Consider the following 16,793-nt stretch of genomic DNA (forward strand, 5'->3'; position numbering starts at 1 on the left):
TCTCCTGTACTATTTCAGACATGTAGCTTATGTACTGATGTATGTGTGCTTATCTTGTGCACTTATGGACATTCATTTTATTTGTGACATCTTAGAATTTTTATAACCATTTAAGACCGTTCTCAAGTCTAGTGTTTCAATATTTTTGATCCTGGAAGTCCCTGAGTGAAAAGCACTTAATCCTATTGACTTATTGCTGGTTAGGAGAGACCATGTGTGGGTCCAATGCAATACATTCTGGTACAGTAGTACCTCGGGTTAAGTACTTAATTCGTTCCGGAGGTCCGTTCTTAACCTGAAACTGTTCTTAACCTGAAGCACCACTTTAGCTAATGGGGCCTCCCCCTGCCGCCGCGTGATTTCTGTTCTCATCCTGAAGCAAAGTTCTTAACCTGAGGTAATATTTCTGGGTTAGTGGAGTCTGTAACCTGAAGCGTCTGTAACCTGAAGCGTATGTAACCCGAGGTACCACTGTACAGTGTCCCATGAAAGGACTGTCCCACATATATTTGTGCATTTTCAAGGCAGCTGAGCCCTTTCAGGAGATATCCTTTAGTCATATGCCAGAGAAGAAAGATGAAGTGAACAGCATCTGAACTGAACTCACAAACCAGAAAGAAGAAGCTCATAGCCCAGTCCAGGTCACGTAGTCAGAGCAGAAACGTGATATAAGCTTGGTGATTTTTCTCAGTGGTAATAGCACCACATTTTTTAGGTTTATGGGTGCAATTTAGGGTTGTTATTCAAGAAGAGATTAGTACAGAAACACAGGTTGGTATCAGTCTCTGCAAATAAGGCATTTTACACACAAGCTTACCAAGTTAAGAAATTTAACATCCTTTGAAGGATTGCTAGAAAGAAAAGCTGATAAGAGAGAATAGTTCTCACAGTTAATAATCACAGAGATAAAAGGGACTCATCTAAAAGTCTATGGCCTAGGGATTTAGGTGAGGCTAGCCTGAATAAGATTGGGATGGGGGATTCAATGTGTTCTCACTTTGTTCTTCTTTGAGGGGGGGCTCAGTATATGAGATGGGGGATAAATTGAATTTATTTTGCATTTAAAGGCAAACCTACCTAATTCATACTTTTCCCCAAACAAGCTGTGAACTGAAACTTGGCCATCCTTCAGAATGCACACTCTGCTGAATTTTGCAATGTAGTTCTCCAGCTGAGTAGAGTGGGCACAAATGAAGAAGAAGAAGAGTTTGGATTTGATATCCTGCCTTTCACTCCCTTTCTCAAAGCGGCTAACATTCTCCTTTCCCTTCCTCCCCCACAACAAACACTCTGTGAGGTGAGTGGGGCTGAGAGACTTCAGAGAAGGGTGACTGGCCCAAGGTCACCCAGCAGCTGCATGTGGAGGAGCGGAGACGCGAACCCAGTTCCCCAGATTACAAGTCTATTGCTCTGAACCACTACACCACACTGGCTCTCAGATAACTGGGATTAAGTGTGCATAACTTATTAGTGAAACCAACATGCAAAAATGCATTTGATTTTGGGGAGACTGCTTTTTTATTTTTAAACGTTGCTAAATCTTAAGCATTTGCAAAAGTTGCTGAGACACAACATTGGAAATGTTGACCTTGGCAAGGGCACCGACTTCCGATGGAATGCCTAATCAAGGTTTTAGAAACAGCACAAATGAACTAGCTAACATACACAGCACATCAAAGGAATAGAAAGGCCGTCCTCATAAAACCATTTCAGAAGTCAACTTATTATACAGTACGACTGAACAGCAATATATTTGTGTAATATAATTATAGATTTTGTTATAGGGGAAGAAAGGTACCAGCACTCACCATGAAGTTGTTACAGTAAGTGCTGAACTTTTAATATAGCCATTAAAAAGGTGTCAGTACTGCATACTATATACCCCTGGAAAATAGGCAACGGATACTGCTGAAACGCCACCCACAATCACTGCTGAGATTCCCAGGGGTTCCAAGCATAGTCGTACCTTGGTTGTCAAACGCCTTGGTACTCGGATGTTTTGGCTCCCGAATGCCGCAAAGCCAATCAGAAGCCGTGCTTTGGTTTTCAAACGTTTAGGAAGTCGAACAGACTTCCGGAACGGATTCCATGCGACTTCTGAGGTACGACTGTACTTGCGCAGGGTTGTGTTTCCGTTGAAAAATCAAGGCACGGCAGAGTCTGCAGTGTCTTAGAAATATGGTTTATTTACACCAGAAGCCTTCAGTGGAAGGGGTGCAGAACAGTACACTGCAAGAGTGTCCCAGCCAGTGTGCGTGGAGTTCTCACCACCATTTTTCCTTTAGCCTATGTCACCACCCACTGCCAACCTGGAACTCCGCCTCCCAACTTACATAATCAAACGCTGAAATCTTCGAGCTGGCCTTTGTCTCTGCTCCACCGTCCCTCCGTAGAAGGAAGGGCTCACAGCACAGAGTAACTATTTGTGCCCATCACCCATTATCTGCCTTGGTACTACGTGAAGGTTCTTCTCCCCAAGTTCAATACCTTGCTACCCAAATACAGTAGTCACAATACACAAAGGGCAACAGGCTGAATGATAATAATTCCTACTGAGAATCGTTCAAGTGCAATTACTTTTGTACCTGTTATACACATTGACGATCTAATATCAGCTGAGGAAGCCCTTCAGGGTGAAACAGGGGAGGCATCTGGAAACCTTGTTCTGCCCAGGTTAGCAACCTGCACCAGCCAGCAGTCTACATCACCTGTGTTATTCTCAATACCTTGGGGACTTTTCTATTCTTACCTAAGGATTGGTATTCTAAGGATTTCTATTCTTACCTAAGGATTGTGTTATACAGGAACTTACAAGAAGAAGCAGTAAGAAAAGATAAGAAGAAATGTATTAACATTGGAATAAGCCCCAATGGTTATACACCGTACATATGAACTGTATACAGTGGTGCCTCGCAAGACGAAATTAATCCGTTCCGCGAGTGTCTTCGTCTAGCGGTTTTTTCGTCTTGCGAAGCAACCCTATTAGCAGCTTAGCGGATTAGCGCTATTAGCGGTTTAGCGGCTATTAAAGGCTTATCGGCTTATCGGCTTAGCTGCTAAAAGGCTATTAAAGGCTTAGCGGCTTAGAAAAAGGGGGGGGAGCGGGGGAAAAATCTCAAGACTCGCAAGACATTTTCGTCTTGTGAAGCAAGCCCATAGGGAAATTCGTCCTGCGAAGCAACTCAAAAACGGAAAACCCTTTCGTCTAGCGGGTTTTCCGTCTTGCGAGGCATTCGTCTTGTGGGGCACCACTGTATGTTGCACATACTGGACTAGACCTTTACGATAGGAAACAGCAGTTATTATCATTCAGCCTGTTTCACAATTTCACAGTTATTATCATTCAGCCTGTTGCCCTTTGTGTATTGTGGTTCTTCTCCCCAGGCAAATCCTGGCTGAGAAACTGACTCGGTGTATATTTTTTCACTACTAAGCTTTCTCACACCTCGGTCAAGACTTCAAGCATTTGTAGTAATCACCTACATTTACTAACTCTAGAAATTATTGGGGATGGAGATCGAATCCGGTTCCCAGGACTTTGGGGGGAATCTTCCCCCTGCCAACCCATAACACTGTATTTTTTTAAAGAAATGTGCTACTTATGTTAGCTGACCATGGAACAACCAAAAGGATCAAGAGTCTGGAAAGCAAGCCTTATGAGCAGGGGTCTGCAAACTTTTTCAGCAGGGGGCCAGTCCACTGTCCCTCAGACCTTGTGGGGGGCCGGACTATATTTTGAAAGGAAAAAATGAATGAATTCCTATGCCCCTCAAATAACCCAGAGATGCATTTTAAATAAAAGCACACATTCTACTCATGTAAAAACACACTGATTCCCAGACTGTCCGTGGGCCGGATTTAGAAGGCGATTGGGCCGGATCTGGCCCCCGGGCCTTAGTTTGCCTACCCATGATTATGAGGAACGGTTGAAAGAGGAGACTGAGAGGAGATATGATAACCATCTTCAAATATCTGAGGGGCTGTCACATGGAAGATGGAACAAGCTTGCTTTCTCTTGCTCTGGAGCATTGGATTCGAACCAATGAATTCAAGTTACAGTGGTACCTCAGGTTACATACGCTTCAGGTTACAGACTCCGCTAACCCAGAAATAGTACCTCGGGTTAAGAACTTTGCTTCAGGATGAGAACAGAAATTGTGCTCCGGTGGCACGGCGGCAGCGGGAGGCCCCATTAGCAAAAGCAGTGCTTCAGGTTAAGAACAGTTTCAGGTTAAAAACGGACCTCTGGAACAAATTAAGTACTTAACCCGAGGTAAAGGTAAAGGGACCCCTGACCATTAGGTCCAGTCGTGGCCAACTCTGGGGTTGCGGCGCTCATCTCGCTTTATTGGCCAAGGGAGCCAGCGTACAGCTTCCGGGTCATGTGGCCAGCATGACTAAGCCGCTTCTGGCGAACCAGAGCAGCGAACAAAAATGCCGTTTACCTTCCCGCCGGAGCAGTACCTATTTATCTACTTGCACTTTGACGTGCTTTCGAACTGTTAGGTTGGCAGGAGCTGGGACCGAGCTACGGGAGCTCACCGCCAACCTTCTGATCGGCAAGTCCTAGGCTCTGTGGTTTAACCCACAGAAGGCAATTCTCAAACATCAGGAAGAACTTTCAGACAGTAAGAGCTGTTCGACAGTGGAACGGACTCCCTTGGGAAGTGATGGACTCTCCTTCATTGCAGGTTTTTAAGCAGAGGTTTGATGGCATCCATCATGGATGCTTTAGCTGAGGTCCCTGAATTGCAGGGGTTGGACATGTTGACCCGTGGGTTTCTCCCCCCCCCCAACTCTACAGTTATATGATTCTATAACATGGTTGTGGTGAGATGGCTAATGGTTGGTGTTTTCTTCTGAAGCAAAAATCCTCACATGGGGAAGCAAATGCAGCGAATTCAGCAAGCGTTGAGAACCAGTGTGGTGTAGTGCTTAAAGTGTCAGACTAGCACCTTGGAGACCAGGGTTCATATCCCCACTAGGCCACGAAACTGGCTGTGTGACCTTGGGCCTGCCACTGCCTCTCAGCCTGACCTACCTCATTAGGCTTGGTGTAGGGATTAAATAAGGAAGGAGAGAACATGCTTGCCACCTTGAGTGTCTTGGAGAAAAAGGTGAGATATAAATGCAATAATTAAAAATAAGTTAAGAGTGATAGTTAAGTTGCTTTTCCTAATGTCTGGTGGTAGTAGCACTGGCCAATGGTTTGGAACCTTTTATATTGACGCTGTAAACATTTTCTTGAAAGGAAAAACATCCATTAACTTACTGAATCCTGTATGCACACCTGACATTAGCAAATGGAAAAACCTAAAAAGAAACCATTAACCTAAAACCCCCCAACAAAATTGCACATTTCAGGCAGAAAGTTCTTTGGGAGAGAAAGAAGCTGTTTGATCTCTCTGTGAAAGTATTCTCAAATAGCAGGCATTTACAGTCTACTGAGAGCTACAGGACATTTTTGTGTAAGCAGTCATATTAATTTTAAATGTAAAATATTCTGCAATTCACTCCTCAGGGTCAAAACAGTTTTCGTGAAGCTGGTTTTGGAAAATGTGAACCAATCAGAATTCATGTCTTTTATCTTTCTGGAATTTTGCAGAAATGTCCCTTTTTGCATCACCCCTCCCCATCTAAGACACCTTGGGCCAGATCATACAAAAGCCTCTGCGGATCATAGGTAGCTGCTGAGCAAGAGCAGGAACCCAGAGCTGAAGAGCAAACATCAGGAGTAGACATACTTGAACACAGCTAAAGGTTGGGTGAAGTCCCAGCCTGAACAGGAAGTCTCTGTAGTACTTCCTGGTCAGGGAAGCCAATGGCCAGCCTGGATGGATGGAGCCATTCCACACCTTAGAAGTCATTGCTCACTAGAGCAGGGTTTCCCCTGGGGTCAATAGGAATGTGTAGGCAGGGAGTTGGAAAAGATCTAGGGGGTCAAAAGGGGTCTGGAGTAGAAAAGAAAAACTTTTCATTTCCAGCTTTGTACCTGGTCACAGCTGGATCCAGCCATGTAAGTGATCTTCTGAGCAAACAGAGAAACCTGCTGAATATCAAAGAGCACAGCAACTTAAGACTCAAAACTCACAAACCCAGTGATCATCATCTCCATCAGGCTCATCCATCTCATTAGAGAAGATAAAATGTATTGCTCTACTTCCTTCTTTCTTTTTTCCCCCCCTTTTACATTGTATGGTTCCAATATAGTGATTGATGATTAATAAATGTTGATAATATATTGATTTTCCTTGACTTAATGTCATTCATTCATTATTTATTTTATTTTTATTTTAAAAAATTATACTTCCTTTCCTCCAAAGATCACAGGGCAGTTTGCAGCATAAAAACACAAAATACATAAGAATATTAATAACACCCATTTTATATATAATAGGTAAGGTTTTTGGTGTTTTTTTGAAAAAGCTCCTTCCCAGGTTTTATTATACCTTTGGTGTATATCCAGTTAACTGAAAGTATGTCCATTTGGCAGCAATGACGAGCCTAGCAGCAGTCAACGAAGCAGTGGTCATTTCCAATATTTTTTACCGCTAATGATGTCTCCTTACTACCCCAGAAGCAGCTGATTGGGAATCTTTGGGATTTATATGTAGGGCTGTCTCTGAAGACGGTCTGGAAACGTCAGCTGGTGCAGAATTCGCCGGCCAGGTTGCTCAGGAGAGGTAATTTCTCTCCAAAGAGGGAGTGGCCGCAACAGGGAATGGGGAAAAGGTGAGCATTCAATCACCAGCATTCGCAAGCATGCAAAAAGCGCAGGATCTTATTTGAACAGAAGCAGCAGGCACTACTAGCCGCAGCAATTTTTGCATCAATCTCACCCCCCCCTCCAAAAAGTGTTCATTGTGCTTCTGAAAGGAATGGAACTGGTACTTGGACTCAGCGCCATTGATCGGTAGGGAGATATATACTTCAAAAGAAGCAGGTGGGTGATCTAAGCATTGAGTGACAAAATCATTGATTCAGTGGAACTCAAGTGTACTTCTCATACTGCAAAATTCAATGGTGAGAAGTCTTTTTTTTTCCTTCAGTATGTTTGCTGAAACTGTATGAGTTTCTGGAAGGGGGTGGGGACTGCATCCCCAATGCCTGAATAGGAACACACTGTGGCGAGGAAGATGTTTTTAGCATATCTTTTACTCCTTCCACAACACACGCACCTTTTCTCCCTTTTCTGAAGAGAGAGGCATGCCTGGAGATGGATTTTAAGGCAGGAGGGACGCTACGTACTAGGAAAATGTGCTATCAGGTTGGCAAAGCTGACAGCTTTTGCTTTCATGCTCAACTTCAAATAGCTCTTCATACTGGGCATGGGGATCAGAGTTGCGGCTGGCTCTGGGATGCTTTTCCCTTCCTCCTGGCATGGGACACGGTTTGCTTGATCGATCTCGGCATGCTCTACTGAACATCTTCCTTCTGCCAGGACAGCTTCCTGCTCAGTGCACCTCAGCAAGTCTTCCACAAAGCCACTTCTGCAAAACATCCCAGGGAGAGGATGCTTTTCATCCCAGAGAGCAAAGAAAGGGGGTCTATAGTTAATTAGAGGCTTCCTAGTTTGATTTGCCAGTACACAAAGGAAGGAACTATATAAGGGGCTGTGGGCACATGAAAATGGTTGGCAAATAGTTTGATATGAGCAACTGAAAGTGGTCAATTTGTTGGTTCCCTGTAGCTCAGTTATTCCTGCTGCCCTGCTTGTAGCTAAGAAGAATAATACAAAAATAGCAGCAGGGTCTAAACAAACCACAACAATGTACAGTGGAACCTTGGTTGTTGAACGCTTTGGAAGCTGAACAATTCGGAACCCGGACGCTGACGACCTGGAAGTGAATACAGTGGTACATTGGCTTACATACGCTTCAGGTTACATGCGCTTCAGGTTACAGACTCCGCTAACCCAGAAATACAGTGGTACCTCAGGTTAAGTACTTAATTCATTCCGGAGGTCCGTTCTTAACCTGAAACTGTTCTTAACCTGAAGCACCACTTTAGCTAATGGGGCCTCCTGCTGCCGCCGCGCCGCCGGAGCCCGATTTCTGTTCTTATCCTGAAGCAAATTTCTTAACCTGAAGCACTATTTCTGGCTTAGTTGAGTGTGTAACCTGAAGCGTATGTAACCTGAAGCGTATGTAACCCGAGGTACCACTGTAGTACCTCAGGTTAAGAACTTTGCTTCAGGATGAGAACAGAAATAGTGCTCCGGCGGCGCAGCAGCAGCAGCAGCAGGAGGCCCCATTAGCTAAAGTGGTGCTTCAGGTTAAGAATAGTTTCAGATTAAGAACGGACCTCCGGAACAAATTAAGTACTGTACTTTTGTTTTCGAATGCACCTCGGAAGTCGAATGGCTTCCGTGGCTCATTTCTCCATTTTTTAAAAGGAATTTGCTGGCCAGCAATTGAGCCTCGGTTGTCGAACATTTCGGAATTCGAACAGTCTTCTGGAACGGATTACGTTTGACAACCGAGGTTCCACTGTAATAGTACAGTGGTGCCTCGCAAGACGAAATTAATTCGTTCCGCGAGTTTTTTCGTCTAGCGAATTTTTCGTCTTGCGAAGCACGAAATCCCATAGGAATGCATTGAAATCCAATTAATGCGTTCCTATGGTCAAAAAAAGTCCAATCAAAGCCAAATTTGGTACAACAAGAGTTTATTAACTGCTCTTTAAAGTCACACATACTTTAAAGAGCATATCAAAAATTGAAGGAACAATAAATTAAGTTTCTAAACATGACAGGAAAAACATTTAAAAATCAAAAAAGGGTACATTACATTTTCTAAGACTCTGGGGGACCACTCGAAGAAGGTTCCTCTTCCACTCTTTGCTTCTTGCTGAGGAACCTGTCCATGGTCTGCTGCTTCATCCGCCTTTTCAGCAGCTCCCTGAGAGGCGACATGACCGTCGTATCAAAAATGTTCGCTTGGTCATGTGCCACGTGCTTGTTAGGGTGGTGCCGCTCTGCAAAAGCCTGCACCTCATTCCACTTCTGGCAAATGTCCCTCAGTTCTTTGGAGGACAGCCGTTCCTCAGTTGCTTCCTCCTCTTCCAGCGAGGCCTGCTCCTGCGCAACCTCTGACTGCAGTTCAACCAGCTCCTGGGTGGTCAGCTCGTGGTCGTGCTCCTCCACCAGCTCGCAAACGTCCTCCTCTGTGACCTCCAGGCCCATGGTCCTCCCCAAGGCAACAATGTCCTGCACCACTGTCGACTCTGGTGCATCAGAGTCACTTGGTGCCACACAGTCCGGCCACAGGCTGCGCCAAGCGCAATTCAAATTCCTCTGGCTGATCCCCTTCCAGGCCGTGGTGATCATCTTCAAGCAGGTGACGATGTTGAAGTGGTCCTTCCAGAATTCCCGCAGGGTGATGGTGGTGCAATCAGTCACCTCGAAGCATCGCCTGAAAAGCTCCTTGGTGTAGAGTTTCTTGAAATTGGCGATGACCTGCTGATCCATCGGCTGGAGCAGTGGCGTGGTGTTAGGCGGCAGGAACATGATGTTGATGAAGCTGAACTCCTCCAACAAGTCCACCTCAAGGCCTTTAGGATGAGCAGGAGCATTGTCCATCAGAAGCAAAGCCTTCAGCGGCAGGTCGTTGTCCAGCAGGTACTGTTTGACAGCAGGGCCAAAGGCAAGATTGACCCAGTCCACAAACAGCACACGTGTGACCCAAGCCTTGCTGTTGGATCGCCACATGACACTCAGCCGCTCCTTGTCGACCTTGTGTTTCTTGAAGGCCCGTGGGTTCTCCGAGTGGTACACCAGCAGGGGCTTGATCTTCAGGTCGCCGCTTGCGTTGGCACAGAAGAGCAGGGTCAGACGGTCCTTCATGGGCTTGTGGCCAGGCAACTCGGCCTCCTCCTGTGTGATGAAAGTCCTTTTGGGCATCCTCTTCCAAAACAGCCCGGTCTCGTCGCAGTTGAAGACCTGCTGTGGAACGTAGCCCTCCGTCTTCACAACCTCCAGGAACTCCAAGGCAAAGTCTTCAGCCGCAGGAACATCAGAACTGGCAGCCTCTCCATGCCTGACCACGCTGTGGATTCCGGATCTTGCCTTGAACCGGTCAAACCAGCCTCTGCTTGCCTTGAAGACTTCTGGCTCGGCCGAGGTTCCTGGCTGTTCCCGGATGAGGTCTGCGTGCAAGGCCTTGGCCTTCTCACAAATCACGGCCTCAGTCACTGTGTCCCCTGCACGCTGCTTCTCTTCTATCCAGATGAGGAGCAACTTCTCGACCTCCTCCAGAACAGCTGGGCGGTTCTTCACGATCCTGGTGACTCCCTTGGCTGCATCAGTCGCAAGGATCTTCTCCCTCATCTTCAGGATGGTCCCGATGGTCGATGGGTTCCTGCCGTACTCCCTGGCGAGGTCCGTCACACGCATTCCACCGTCGTGCTTCCGGATGATCTCCTTCTTCATCTCCAGCGTCACCTTCTCCTTCTTCCTCTCGCCGGCCTCCGCAGCAGCAGCAGTCTTCTTGGGTCCCATGGCAGCACAGCTGTTACCTTTGTAAAACTCAGAAAAAGAAAAAAAAATCAGCAATTCAAACCCACAACCAAGTCCTTGAATTCCAAACACCCAACCCAAAATCCAAAAACCCAAAAAAAAAGTTTTAAAAGTTTAACTTACGAAATGGCTGCAAATCACCAAAGTCTTCAAAATCCTCAAATGGCTGCAAAAGAAGTTTTGGGAAAGCTTTAAAAATCACCAAAGTCTTCAAAAACCTCAACTGTTCCCCCAGCCCCTCCCCAACTGTTGCAAACCCCTCCCCAACTGTTGCAAACCCCTCCTCAACTGTTCCCCCAGCCACCCAGCACACAGAAATTCAAAACCCAGAAAATTTTTCAAAAAAAAACAACATGGCCCAATGGTTACAGAAAACCATAAAAATTCAAAAAAAAGCACACAAGCTCCCAGATTCCTGCAAACCCCTCCTCAACTGTTCCCCCATCCACCCAGCACACAGAAATTCAAAACCCAGAAATTTTTTTCAAAAAAAAACAACATGGCCCAATGGTCACAAAAAATCATAAAAATTCAAAAAAAACCACACAAGCTCCCAGATTCCTGCAAACCCCTCCCCAGCTGTTCCCCCATCCACCCAGCACACAGAAATTTAAAACCCAGAAATTTTTTTCAAAAAAAAACAACATGGCCCAATGGTCACAAAAAATCATAAAAATTCAAAAAAACCCACACAAGCTCCCAGATTCCTGCAAACCCCTCCTCAACTGTTCCCCCAGCCACCCAGCACACAGAAATTTAAAACCCAGAAATTTTTTTCAAAAAACAACAACATGGCCCAATGGTTACAGAAAACCATAAAAATTCAAAAAAACCCACACAAGCTCCCAGATTCTTGCAAACACCTCCCCAGCTGTTCCCCCAGCCACCCAGCACACAGAAATTTAAAACCCAGAAAATTTTTTCAAAAAAAAACAACATGGCCCAATGGTCACAAAAAAATCATAAAAATTCAAAAAAAAACCACACAAGCTCCCAGATTCTTGCAAACACCTCCCCAGCTGTTCCCCCATCCACCCAGCACACAGAAATTCAAAAATTCAAAGCCAGATTTAAAAAAAAAAATAAAAAAATAAACATGGCCCAATGGTCACAGAAAATCATAAAAATACAGAAAAAAACCACACAAGCTCCCAGATTCTTGCAAACCTCTCCCCAACACCAAGTCCTTGAATTCTAAACACCCCAACCCAAAATCCAAAAAACCCAAAAAAAGTTTTAAAAGTTTAACTTACCAAACAGCTGCAGAAGAAGTTTTGGAAAAGCTTCAAAAATCCAGCAAACTCTTTAAAAAGCTCAGAAAGGCCACCACACCGCGTGCAATGTGTTGCTCCTCGAGGTCAAGTCGCAACTGCACCTCTTCCAGCAATGCACCCTGGGTTTTAACGGTTTTACGAAAAAGGAAACAAACTTGCAAGACGTTTTCGTCTTGCGAAGCAAGCCCATAGGGACATTCGTCTTGCGAAGCAACTCGAAAACGAAAAAACCTTTCGTCTTGCGAGTTTTTCGTCTTGCGAGGCGTTCGTCTTGCGGGGCACCACTGTATTGTTGTTGCTTGTTGTTGGCATCTGTCTTGAGAGCCAATGGAGTGCACCTCCGGGGGTGAAGTCAAACCGCTGTGTTAGCAGCACTGAAGTGACCTCCCTGGGGCGCAAGCCTGGGCAATGTGTATGGAGGTCCTGGGCTGCCCACTGAGGTGGTCCAAGGAAAGCAGAGCAATATCTTTTGCATCAGCCTGGCTGCAGGAGTTGCCAGGAGACATACAAGGCACCTTCAAACCATCTTAGGGACTCCACTCTGGATTTGTGTAGGGTTAACTCCTTAGCTTTTTATTCTCCCAAAGATACCCCGTAATGCAGTGGAGGTTACTGTATACAGTGGTACCTCGGGTTACATTCGCTTCAGGTTACATACACTTCAGGTTACAGACTCCGCTAACCCAAAAATATTACCTCGGGTTAAGAACTTTGCTTCAGGATGAGAACAGAAATTGCGCAGCAGCGGTGCGGCGGCAGCAGGAGGCCCCATTAGCTAAAGTGGTGCTTCAGGTTAAGAACAGTTTCAGGTTAAGAACGGACCTCTGGAACAAGGTACCACTGTAAATAAATTTAAAAATAATGAACCATAGTCATCAAATATTTCTACGCTGTACAAAAATTAAAAACTCAAGGCAGGCTCTGCCCGTTAGCAGCCAATATGAGACAATCTGCTGGGAGAATTTGAAAATACTTCCCGTTGCGTTAAAATGGTGTTAGGAAAAGCCCAAGGGCATGCAAGTTCACTGCAAAACTCAAACGGAGTGGTCTTTCTCACCAAGTTAAGCACAGAACAAATATAAATCACAATGCAAGCGTGGCACCTTAACAAATAACTTGCGAATCTGGCTATACAATGAGGTGGTGATGTTTTGAAAAGAAAAGCACTGAGTTGTGTAGTCCACTGCGCTATTATCCTAGATGTACAGAGGCAGAATTCTGTTCCAAATAAAATTGAGTGAAAGGAAAGGTCAGGCCATAGTGAATTCATTTCGCTTGCTTTGACACTCTCTAAGTACATTTCCGAGTCTTACTCCTGACATAGCTCGAGGGCTTGAGTGCAAGCCTTTTCTCAACCAAGTTATGAAAACTCCTTACCATAGGCAGACAAATGTCATGGCCAAAAATAACAAGGGAAGCAACAATGAAACCTCAAAGCATCTGCACTTAGGATTCCATTCAGAGAATGCTTAGCTCAAGAGCTCACTAAGATACCTCCGTCTCTAATGGGAGTGGGGAATTTTCCTAGCCTACCAGCCACATTCCCCTGGGGAAAACCAAGCCAGTGGTGGGGAGAGCCAGGGACCAAAGCAGGCAAGGGCAGAGGCGAAAGTGGCCAGAGAAATAATGCGAATTTTACCACCTAGAGAGCTCCTTGGGGAAAAAGTGGGGATATAATTGCAATAAATAAACAAAGCTCTAAATCAGGGCAGCCCAACTTTTCATACCAAGTAGGCCACAAGAGTACTTCTACACAGAACCTGAGGCCGCACACTCCCTTGTTGCGGGGGGGGGGAGCAAGGCCAAAATTTGACACACCCACCCAGCCCTTGTGTTGTCTTCCCAAAGCTGGATTAGCGAGGTGCCGGGCTTTGGGAAGGAGGCATGAGGCTCTGGCAGGGCCTTCCCACCTCTTTTCCAAAGCTGGGAATGTGCTAACAAGGCAGGACCCTGTCAAAGCCCTACCTCTCTAGCGGCAGCTAGACTGGTGACTGGGAGTGGACCATATAAGACCGGTCCTGAAAGACCTACATTGGCTCCCAGTACGTTTCCGAGCACAATTTAAAGTGTTGGTGCTGACCTTTAAAGTCCTAAACGGCCTCAGCCCAGTATACCTGAAGGAGCGTCTCCACTCTGATTGCTCTGCCCGGACACTGAGGTCCACCTCTGAGGGCCTTCTGGTTGTTCCCTCCCTGCGAGAAGTAAGGTTACAGGGAACCAGGCAGAGGGCCTTCTTAGTAGTGGCGCCCGCCCTGTGGAATGCCCTCTCCTCAGATGTCAAGGAAATAAACAACTATATGGCTTTTAGAAGACATCTGAAGGCAGCCCTGCTTAGGGAAGTTTTTAATGTTTGATGTTTTATCGTGTTTTTAATATTCTGTTGGGAGCTGTTCAGAATGGCTGGGGAAACTCAGCCAGATGGGCGGGACATAAATAAATAAATAATAATAATAGTTATTATTATTATTTTCCCAAAGCCCAGTGCCTTTAGGAAGGCAGTGCAAGGGCTGGGGGGTCAAACGTTGCTGAGGGCTGCCAAAAATGGCCTTGATGACTGCATACAGCTCTTGGGCTGTGCATTGGACAACCCTGTTCTAAATAATGAACTTGTCCTTCACCTCAGGCAGCAAAATGAGTTGGGCTGGCCCTGTCCCCCAAAGGCTGCAAAGCTGTGAGATGCTTGTTTACATCCGTCCAACGGTTCTTAGACTGAGAGGGGCAGAACGGGGCTGGAGTTCGCAACCTGACAGAATGGAAGGTCATGGGAATTCTTCCTTCACCCACTTGGCCATCCTGCGGGGAGTGAAGGGGAAGCATCTCTGTTTTCAGTGTGAAAGCCGGTATTTACTAGTAAATTGTATTTCTTTGCCGCCTTGTGCAAGGTAGATGCAGATTTGGTTTGGGAATGACATTCCCTGCTCTAAACGGAATGAGAAATGACAGATAAGCATTATGAAATATTTTTACACGGCTGCACAAGAGAGTCAATCCCCCCTGAAGTATGAACTCACCGGCTGGAAGTTATTAATTTTTGCGACGCGATTCAGTTCTTGTGCACAGGGACTAATGCAATTTTAGCGAATGCGTGTGTGCGGTGTTAGATTAGAAAATGCAAATAAAACATTAAACTTCAAATATTAGTCAACTGCTGAACTTTATTCTCAGGCATATTTTGGTCACCCCTCTGATACATTTATTGCAAATTAAAATTATACTTCTTTTCTAAGCCCATAAGCTTCAGGTTTGCATTCTGCTGAACCACTGCACACCAGGGATCCTTCTCGCAATCTTGACACATTCATTAACATTGCAGAGTTGGTTAGCAGAGTGTCAAAGGGCAGACAGAAAATCCCAAGATGGGCGATATGATTCCAAATTATTAGTAACTATAATATACTGAAAATAATATTGGATACAATATAACCTCTTGTCCCTCAAGGCTAGAAACATTTAGGCTACAAACCTCATAATGGAAAGAGACGAAGAAAGCTTGACAAGGTAATTTTTCAGGCATGAAGGATTCTTTGCTGACATTAACGACACATGATCTGAATTTTTCTGCCTGAATTACTTAATGCACTAAAGATACTCTATTAGTGGGATAGTAAACTTTGTTGAGCCAATATGCCAAAGATTTATCAACCCGAGGCAAATCAAAATGGCTTGATTCTATCAAATTTATGGGCATCTTTCTTTCTTTCTTTCTTTCTTTCTTTCTTTCTTTCTACCTACCTACAGCAACGCATGAAGTGATCACTCACAGGCTCACTTTCTTTCTTTTTTAAATTGCTTTTTATTAATTTTTTCACAAACAAAAATAAAACAAAATAAAACAATCTTTTACATTCATCATTTTATGTCATCTTATTTACACTGCGTATATTCACGCCCAGACTTCCTTCCTTCCCACTTCGGTTTTCTTAATATATGTCTTCTCTTGTAGATTCTTATTCACCTTCCATACACATCACAGGATTTATATCTACCCTGCTGAAGTCTTTAAATTTCTACAGTTAGATCTTATATATGCCACAAATTTACCCCACTCTTCTTCAAACTTTGTCCCTTTTTGGTCTCGAATTCTGTAGGTCATTTTAGCTAATTCTGTATACTCAAAAAATTTAGCCTGACATTCCATTATCGTTGGGGTCTCCTGTAATTTCCATTTCTGAGCTACCAGTATTCCAGCTGCTACAGTAGCATATTGGAATAGTTTATGGTCCTCCTTCTTAACTTCCTCCCCTATGATCCCTAATAGAAAGGCTTCCGGTTTTTTCGGGAATGTGTAATTAAGAAGTTTCTTCAGTTCATTATATATTAAACTCACAGGCTCACTTTCGAAGTTTCGGTGGAGCAGAATCGTGATTCGCACTGGCGGCTTTCCTTTTCTTGCTGCGAAAAAGAATCTCCCCACTGCCACTTTGGCAAGCCTTCTAGGGAAAGGTGATCAAACACAGGGCCGGCCTGCCCGTGAGGCGAGTTGAGGTGGTTGCCACAGGAAGCAGATACAGCTTCCACCATGCCCACCCAGTGTCACCCGTGCCCACCTGGCTTGCCAAATGCAAGGTGGTTCTTTCAAAATGAGATTCAGCGGCAATACAAAGCACGAGTTTTGAAAGATATACCGTATTTTTCGCTCTATAAGACGCACCAGACCATAAGACGCACCTAGTTTTTGGAGGAGGAAAACAAGAAAGAAAATATTCTGAATCTCAGAAGCCAGAGCAAGAGAGATTGCTGCGCAGCAAAAGCAGTGATCCCTCTTGCTGTTCTGGCTTCTGGGATAGCTGTGCAGCTTGCATTCGCTCCATAAGACGCACACACATTTCCCCTTACTTTTTAGGAGGGAAAAAGTGAGTCTTATAGAGCAAAAAATACGGTACATACCAAGCATGCACCTCAATCTGCCACTTAGAAGCCCTCAAGAAGTGGTGAAGTGACTCCCCAGGTAGCCTTAGTTTGCACAGCCCTGCGGCCATCAGTCCGTGCACAAGCTTCTAAAA

The 16,793-nt window shown here is 45.0% G+C and overlaps 1 long non-coding RNA gene across 1 annotated transcript; it reads right to left on the bottom strand.

The window, feature by feature from the left end:
- Positions 1-7,137: 7,137 nt before the first annotated feature.
- Positions 7,138-16,762, bottom strand: LOC308459639. Its single transcript, XR_013978252.1, has 2 exons — positions 16,678-16,762; positions 7,138-7,490 (listed from the first exon to the last, which is right to left on the bottom strand). It is a non-coding gene; the product is annotated as an uncharacterized lncRNA (long non-coding RNA).
- Positions 16,763-16,793: the final 31 nt, after the last annotated feature.

Source organism: Podarcis pityusensis, assembly GCF_964106645.2.
Source record: "Podarcis pityusensis genome assembly, chromosome: 12".
NCBI classification, from domain to species: domain Eukaryota; kingdom Metazoa; phylum Chordata; class Lepidosauria; order Squamata; family Lacertidae; genus Podarcis; species Podarcis pityusensis.